Raw genomic sequence first — 8,877 nt, forward strand, 5'->3', positions numbered from 1 at the left:
TATATACACCTTGCGCTTACAAAGAGAGTGTCAAAAACACATGCTTCTCATGAACATACACCAGCCAACACAAACTTCAGACTCATTCATGTTTTGTGGAGCTATTCTGGCCTCCTTTATTTAAATGTGTAAGTATCAACCATCTACTGGGCATTGCAAATGGTTTTCTTCTTTCCAGAGACCTTTGAGAACAGTTTTGAGGACCACGGTCTACTCTAGTAGAAAACTGATGACTCCCATTTTCCACATGAGAAAAATAAAATGGAGCAAGGTTGGGAGTCTGCTTCTACTCCCATCAGAATCAACACTGAATCTCGGTATGAACATCCAGAAAGCATCCTCACAGTCACATGGGACATTTGTGGCAATCAAGGGAGGGAGCCCAAGTCTCCTGACTCCAAGTCCTGTGCTTTAACCACAAAACCACTCTTGCCTGGAATTGCTGTTTCCTCTGTTGCACTGAATATAAAGCAAGAACTTCACTAGATCTATGACAAAAATTCACACAGCTCTGTTTCCCTTCTGGTTTTGTTTATTTATTTAGCCAGTGGAAGGGAACAAGACGATGATAAATGAGTGAACAAGCCTGGGCCAGAGGAATTGTCAGACTCCAAAAGTTCAGATTGTCCTACAGAGAGGATATTAAATGTTTGCAGCAAGCCAAATTCACTGTGTCTGAGAGGACTCTGATATGCTGAACTTGGCAGGCTGTGAAAATTTAATGCATTTCATCCAATGCATTTATCAAAATGTATTCCAAAAGAGTTTCTAAGGGAGGAATCACAACTCTTTGGCAGTCATGGAAGTGCGCAAGATTGAAGAGTGTTCTGGAGTGTCTGATATAAGACCTTCCTATTTATTTATATCTTTTAACTTTTTTTTTTCTCTTTTGAAGATGAATTTGAGTTACTTCATTTTTGAAGAACATTTGTTTCCTTGTTTTATGGTAACTGATTCAAATATTTTTGTTGCTCAACATCTCACAATGCCAATGCATCTTCACAAAGAGAAACTCATTCAGTTTCATAAAGAAGCTATTTTTTCCCCCTAAACATACACATTTGGAGTCATGCCCTTTGCTCTACAGATTTCAGAGAGTAAGACTGTAAGACCTGTCTTTTCCCTCAGCTAAAAAAACCCCAGAGTTTTCTCCAATACTTCCCTAGTCAAACATAAATCAAGCCTATACTGACTTGTTTAAGGTATGTTTGACTGCATCATATGTTGATTGTAACTCATACTTCCCTACTTTAGATCTTGGTGCTGTTCAAGACGGTATCTCAGTCTTTTACATGTAATAAACTGGAACTTAAATCTTGCTTATAATTGCTTTATATTAGTCTAATTTCTTTATATACTTTGAAGTCACTCAAGTGGCTTCACTAAAAATGCCAAGATCAGAATTAAAGCACTGAATTTAAGTTACCTAATCTTTGAGTCAGATGCCAGATGAAATTCTCAAGTCCTTCCATTTGAGAGCATTGAGYATTTTGGTTCAGGCCAACCAAAAGTGACAAGGTTCAGTTCCACACTGCCCACATATGCGATTTTGGTTTCTTTTGAATTTGCAGCTTTCTGTATGATATGGCATTACACAAAAGGAAAGGATGTAGTCATTGACTGAAATACTGAACAGCTTCTTTTCCCTTTCCAGTGACACATCTAATGGGACATTAGAGACTTTTAGATACTGATAGAGCACCATCATAACATCTGAAGTCTGGCTATATTATAAGTATAAACAAAAGATGCTGTCCTCTTCCTCTCTCCCTTCTAAGCTTGTCAAAAAGCTTGATCAGTTTTAAATTTGTGAAAAGAATTTAATTAGGGATTGCCAAGTTGAAAAAAATTGCATTTAATAGAAAGTATTATTTCCAGGATTCAGCTGATATGTGTTCTAAGATCTGAGTCCCATTCACACGCTTTTCCAGTGCATATGAAATACTGAGTGCCATAACATGCTTTTCTTTTCTTTCTTTTTTCTTTTTTTTTTGGAAGGCAAAACCTTATGGAGGGCTCATAGCTTTAAAAAGAATGACTTTGAACTATATTCTAGATTCAGCAAGTAGCAGGTGAAGGGGACAAAACTCTGGAACAATTTTCTCTTGACAACTCCTGTTATACCAGCTGAAACTACTTGGGGTAAAAAGTTGCAGTAATCAAACCGAAGGTTATAAGAATATAGAATGCTATGGGCAGACAGTGTCAGCCAGGATAGTATTATATCTTTTGACAAGTTAGTGAATAATTTTAGCCCCCCAAAAAAGTGAAAGTGAGGGAGAGGAAATTTTTTTAAAAGTATGAATGTTTCTTTTTGACATTTTCAAAATGAAATGATTTGACTTTGTTTTCAAATTAATTTTCATTTGGAGATTTACCTAATTTGAAAAAATTAAAAAACCCATCCCCAACTCTTGGCAAAAAAACCCTGAAGTCAAAAAAATCAACCAACGATCAATTATTAATGGCTCTAACTTCAATAGGTAAAGAAGGCTGTGTGAAAATTACTAATATCACACCTTTTCAAACAGTTCATTTCTCATAGACCAATGGGCAATAGGCTTGTGAAGTTTATTTTTTCTCAAAACAAGACATATTTTCGAGGATCAATATGATGTTGTATTCCTATATAAAGCGACTGCTCAAACACAGCGGCTAAGCTAGCTAGGCTGTTAGTGATAAGTTCAAGTAAGGTGAGTTTGAGCACTTTTACCCTGTCATGAACCTGAGTGTTTCATATTTTAATTGACAACATTCACATCTTTGAGCTTTCATTTAGACTTTGATAAAATCTGCTCACAAAGGCAGATGGCAGGCTGTTATTTTTAATTCACAAGCCATGTTAAATATATGCCATATGTTATAGAACTTTTCAGGCACAGCCTTTTGAATGCTATCACAATAAACTTATAAACTTACAAACTTACATAAAGGGGAAATCTGACAGAGGAGAACAATACCATTGCAGGTTACATTTTTGAAAAGTGAAGTGAAAGTGACCTGACTTTCTGCTTTATAAAATATAATCATCCATACCACCAAATAATCATTGAAATGCCAAAGGTGGAGTAAAAGGGAAGTATTTGGGGGCTTCTGCCATTTACCGTTTTCCGTCTAGAGAAGATTCCCTGCATGCAGTACATGCACTAACTTTGCTATTTTCTTGTAAACAAAGGGTTCATGATCTTTTACACTACAATGTTTTGGGAACTTCATTTGTAGGTTAATAAAAGTAATAAAATAAATGGTCCAAAGCCAAGATATTTCAAAGAATTTAATGTCACAGCTGTTGCCCAAGGAGACAGTCAAGTTGCAACTCCCTCAGAACAACAGTTGTGAAAGATGTAATTGTACCTATAAAGCAACTATGGAATATTGTTTTATTTTCTAATGGAGTATGGTTGAAGTCCAGGTTACTAAACCGGGAACTGGTAGATGAGAGCATATAGGCTTTTAGCAGTGAGTGGAAGACCTATCTTTGAAAAGACCATGTCCACCACGCTACTCAAAGGTGAGTGGACTTGTGGCCTGTGAGTGCTGGCAGGCAGTTAAGAGAGATGTGAACTGGGAGGTATGTGGTATATCATGGCTCATTTCAATTCACCGTAATACAGAGAGAGACACAACTCCCACAGAGAGGAAGAAAAGCAACCAGAGATGGGGAGGATGGAAGGTTTCTGCACATAAACAGGGCATGTAGCCTCAGAAATTGTATGACTAGCTGGGACTGGGGCCTCCCCCTGGAGAAGACCACAACAATTGAAAAGGAAGCACTTCTGGCAGCTCTTGGGTGCCTGTGGTCAGACCAGGTTAACGTGGCGGTTGCACCGCTTGGGCTGCCACAAGCAAACATTGTTTGTTTGTCTTGATGGTTTTGCATGTGCAGGTTGCTGTGGTTCTGGATTTATTCAGCTGCTGAACACTGCCTGGAGCCACTGGAACAGAAGCTTTAAAGAAAAGATATAAATGTATGTGCAGATTAACAGGAACATTTCTATATTGCGCAGGAATGGATGAATTATTCATTATGAATTATTCATAATACAAATGTTGGATTTTTTTTTCCTGAATACATTTCTGAAATTTTTAATTGTTCAGCAAGATGATCAAATAATATTTGCCAAACTTTTTGTTACTATCCATCAGAATGTTTTTGTAGGGGCTATTTTTTAGTATACATCTTAACTATATTCACTGACACTGGATTAATCCAGCCCCTTCTGGAATTCTTGTCCATTGTAGGTCTGCTGGAAACAATAGACTAATGAGACCCAACACTGTTAGGAAAACTGTTCAAGAAATTGGATAACATTGATTTTTTTTTTAATGAGAGTCAATATTTGCTAACACTGTTGACTGTTGTATAGGACTAAATTAATTCAAGAGATTCATTTGGTTATAATAGATAGGTTTCCAGAACCTGCAATAATTTTACACTGGGGCAGCTTTGGCAGCATCATCGAGGAGACTATACAATACCATGGTACAATGGTTTCTGAAGTATCTGCTGACACTCACATTTGTTAAATGGAGTTGATCCGGATCTAATTTTCAGATAAATCCAGAATGAGATGATAAGGACATATATGATTATAAAATATATAATAAGGACAGTATGAGAATAAGGAAGGAATGAAATCAGATTCAGGCCCTGTGTCTTCAGTGGTGTTACTTCAGTTACAAACTGGAATGAACGAGGACAGATTCAGAGACTGTGTAAGTGCAAGCTAGCTTTCTGATGACAGCAAAGCTCTGAGCAGAATAGCTACCATCTCTATACAGGTATATTTGCAGCAAGCTATACTGTGGCTAGTGTCCAGAGAATGGATGTGAAATCCAAGTAATCTGCACCTTTCTATTAGCCCTCTGATTAGTATGCATCTAAGTAGCAAAACTGCTACTAAAACACCAGAGCTTTTGAGACTTACCAGTAAACAAAAACAAAAAAAGGGTAAAAATGTAACAATAGGGAGCCACAGTCAATGAACTTTAAATTATGTGGCAGCATTAGATCCCAGCTGCTAAAAGCACCACTCCTATTTAAACTCTCTTGGATGCTGCAGGCTAGTTCCCATCCCTGCACATTGGGTGGTTGGGTGAATATAGGCTAAAGAATTAAAAATACAAACTTTCTACAAACTTTCCTTGCCCAGTTTCCATGGAAATGAGAGTGGAAAGACTGCTGGCAGTCAGTAGCAGAGTGTGAGAACTCTCGCTTGCAGATGTCAGTTCCTGACTGTTCACTGAAAACTGCAAGCGTTGGTTTAAAAAATCAGCTGCAAATGATGTCTTCAAAACTCAGCAGGCTTAAAAAAAAAAAAAAAAAAAAAATTGAAGTTGATAAACCAACTTAAAATGGGAGCTTTCAAAATGTAAAAATCTTTACATTTCTACCTGGCTACTGAGCTACCTCACTCTTATAAGCAACAAGACTGGTGACTTCATTTTCAAACACTATCTTCTATGACTGGACTTCCCCTTTGTCCAGCAGGCTGAGTTGATTACTCCGCAGAGTATGCTGAAAGGCTTACCTATTTAAAGAGGGCACAGGGTTGCTTTTTTGTTTGATAAAGCACTTGTGTATTCCATTTAGATTTGGATTGCTAAGACTTACATTAATTTAAATAGAACACGGAAAATTAACAGATCTAATCTTAAAGTAAAAAAAATGACATTTTTATAAATAAATATAAAATAACATTTCAAATAAAGATTAAGAATACTCTTCCATGTTTTCAATAGACTCACACTTTTTGAGCCCGGGCTTATAACCATTACAGAAAACTGCTTACCACAATACAGATCTGTCCTTCTTCATATTACAGACAAAATGCTGGAAACTCATGTGTGCCAGTTACATCCAATGCGCATTCTCTACATCCTGCTAAAACTCTCATCAATGCATTTATTTCATTGTGTATTTTTATAGCCAATTTAATGTGCTTAAATAATACACAATGGAGTAATGAGTATAAGGTGTTTTTCCTAAGATTACAGTCTTGAAGACAGATAAGCATTTTTTATGGTATACAGTAATTATCATAGTAATGCATAATTTTCCCTGGATTGACTGTCTGCTAGTGTGCTAATTCAGGAAGCACTAACTCATTCGCAAACAGCATCATTAGGAGCTGAGGCAAATAAGCAGCTGATCTGGCTTGTGCACTACACTGAAACCTTGAGACTCCTTTTCCTTTTTTTCCCCTACTCATTAATTCAGTTTTCATGGCTGCTGCAGCAGGTGGAGTATTTTATCTTCTCATCTCATTAATCACTTGTGGGTTACTGAGGAAACTCTATTAATACCTGGTCAGGAGATAGAGACAGTATAATCCATAACAGCTCCAGCAATAGCAGAGCCAGCAGCAAAGCCAACATGCTGTAACATTACCAAGACTTAAGTAATGTATGCAAACCAACGTGAGGCACCTGTAAGGCAAATCGGTATACTCAAACAAGGAATAGGATTGCTACTTAAACCATGTGGACACAAGAGAAGAGAAGAGAAGACAGTAATTAGGATATGGTAAAACTTTTTGACTGGATGATAAACAGGATTGCAGATTTTGACTTTGCTGATTTATTGTTATCTCCCTTTCACAGTCTGTCTCAGAGCAGCTACTGTTTTAACTCTCTGAACTAATGTAATATACAATTACAAAGTTTTCTCTTATTTTGAGGTATAGAAGAGAACCAGAAAAGACCTCACTATAAGCTTTTTCTTCTTTTGTTCCCCCTTTTAGCTATACTAACTCCAAGCTGCCAAGATTCATCAATAATTACCCAGCAAAGGGATTTAGCTAAATCCCTATATGTATTATTTGGTTGTAGTGTTCAGGAGCACTAGAAAGGAGAAGAAAACTGCTGCAGCAGAGGAGATGAGATTCTCTGAGCCATTCTGCCTGAACAAGGATGTTTTGAGGGCACGTAGGACAGTGCATTATTTTTGCTGCTGTTTCACAAAACAGCACCACAGCAGGCTCTAAGAATGTATTTTGCCAGGTATGAGCCTCCAGCAATGGGCATCAAGCCACTGAGTGATCTGACTGGTCACAAGTGGTAGTTTTAGCCAGGCGCCTAAGCTCTGCTCAAAGAGCAAGTTTCAGGAACAAGCCAGAGATCTCCTTCGCCTTTTATCCACCACAGGCCACCTCACCGGTCACCTCTTGCTATAGATGTGTACCTGCCCTCACCCCTTCTGGTTGTTAGGGCTCCTAGCTGGTCCCCTGAAGCAGAAGGGCACAATCTCTCTGGTGATGGATGTGCTGAGAAGGATCAAAATATCTGTTCCCACTGGGATTAATGAAGAAGGTAGCAATCAACACTTGCAGGCCATGCTGCCCTTTTGAACTACGTTGCCTTACAGTGGATAGAGTCCACCTTCACTGAATAGTCACACACACTGCCTCAGTGCCTTGTCTTCCTTCCTGATGCTTGATTCAAACTGTTCCTGCTCTTAAAGGGCAGAATTCCCAGCAAATATTACTCCACTTGTTGGGCCAGAGTCCTCCAATCTTTATGAAATTCTTTCTCATTGTCTTCTCTCCTCCCAGACCCTTGGCACTCCTTATTCCCTCATACTTTGTCACCAGGAATCTTCCATAAGTGAAACATTATTTTGAAATATCCATCCATCATTAGATTTTCAGAAGGCTTTTTCCACAAGCTGAACACAGCATTGAGGAAGCTAAGCAAATAAAGTAATCCAATTCCATGCTTTGAGGTATGAAATGAGTACTTGCTAGTGATAAGGGATAGTTCCCCTGCCCCAGCACATTGTACAATATTTCTTGTTTAACTAAATATAGTGTTTGAGTGAGGATGCAACTGGAGACTATTCAGGAGGGTGGGACATGCCTAGTCCACGTTTATTTGGCTTTGGCTTCTGTGTGACCACCGAGCTGATACAGCATGGTTAGCTATAATAGGAATGTCACACCTCCTAGAGCTTTTCTCATCCTTTTTACGGCTTCCAATTCGTCTGTCTGTCCCACTTCCTTCACTATAATCAGCTGGTTGCAGAGATGGTATTGCCAGATAATGATACAGATACTCGCCTGATGTAAGCTAATTTACACTGCTTGAGCATCTGACTCTGAGTAGTCTGCTGCCCCCAGAATACTGTTATTAAATGGAGAAACAACAAAAGGAGCAACGCAACCAAAGAGTAGCCCAGTTCTTGCATTGCCCAAGATCCACTTTCCCTCTGTGCATAAACTGATTCACTTTGACCAACATTTTTATACGTGATCAACATCTAATTTATTGGTTGGTATAAGCTAAGTATATATGTGCACACTAAGATTTTAAATACTTATGTAACACATGTGACAATTTAAGCTTTCAATTAATGCCTTATGGTAACTGCTTCTATAAACACAATGCTAGCATGACAATTCCCTGAAAAAGCAGTGACAGGCACCAAAGAAGCCATATGCCCCCATTGTCTGAGATTAGGAAACATCAAGCCCCCAAACTATGTATAAGAGAATGGAAAGTAACACCACATTACTGTCAGATCACACCTATATGTTTGTTTCATCTTTCAAGCAGTGTCATATGTGCCTTACCACCTTTTTCTTGTATGTAATGAATCCAGCTGAAGAGACAACATCCATTCGTACTGCTAGGCTCTCCCTTACTCTCCCTTGCTCAAAGTTTGTGTATACATATATATATACATATATAGAGATACACATGAACACACACACACACACATATATATATATACATATACACATAAATGTTTCATGTACCTGAAAGGTACTGGACTCCTCCATGATCAGAAACAGGGACTTGTTATCTACATGTTAGGAGAACAGAAACTTGATCTGAGGTGCAACACTTTGCTGCTATCATTATGCATGTAATAAACAC

Source organism: Apteryx rowi, unplaced genomic scaffold (genome assembly GCF_003343035.1).
Source record: "Apteryx rowi isolate R43461 unplaced genomic scaffold, aptRow1 scaffold_638, whole genome shotgun sequence".
In the NCBI taxonomy this organism is placed as follows: Eukaryota; Metazoa; Chordata; class Aves; order Apterygiformes; family Apterygidae; genus Apteryx; species Apteryx rowi.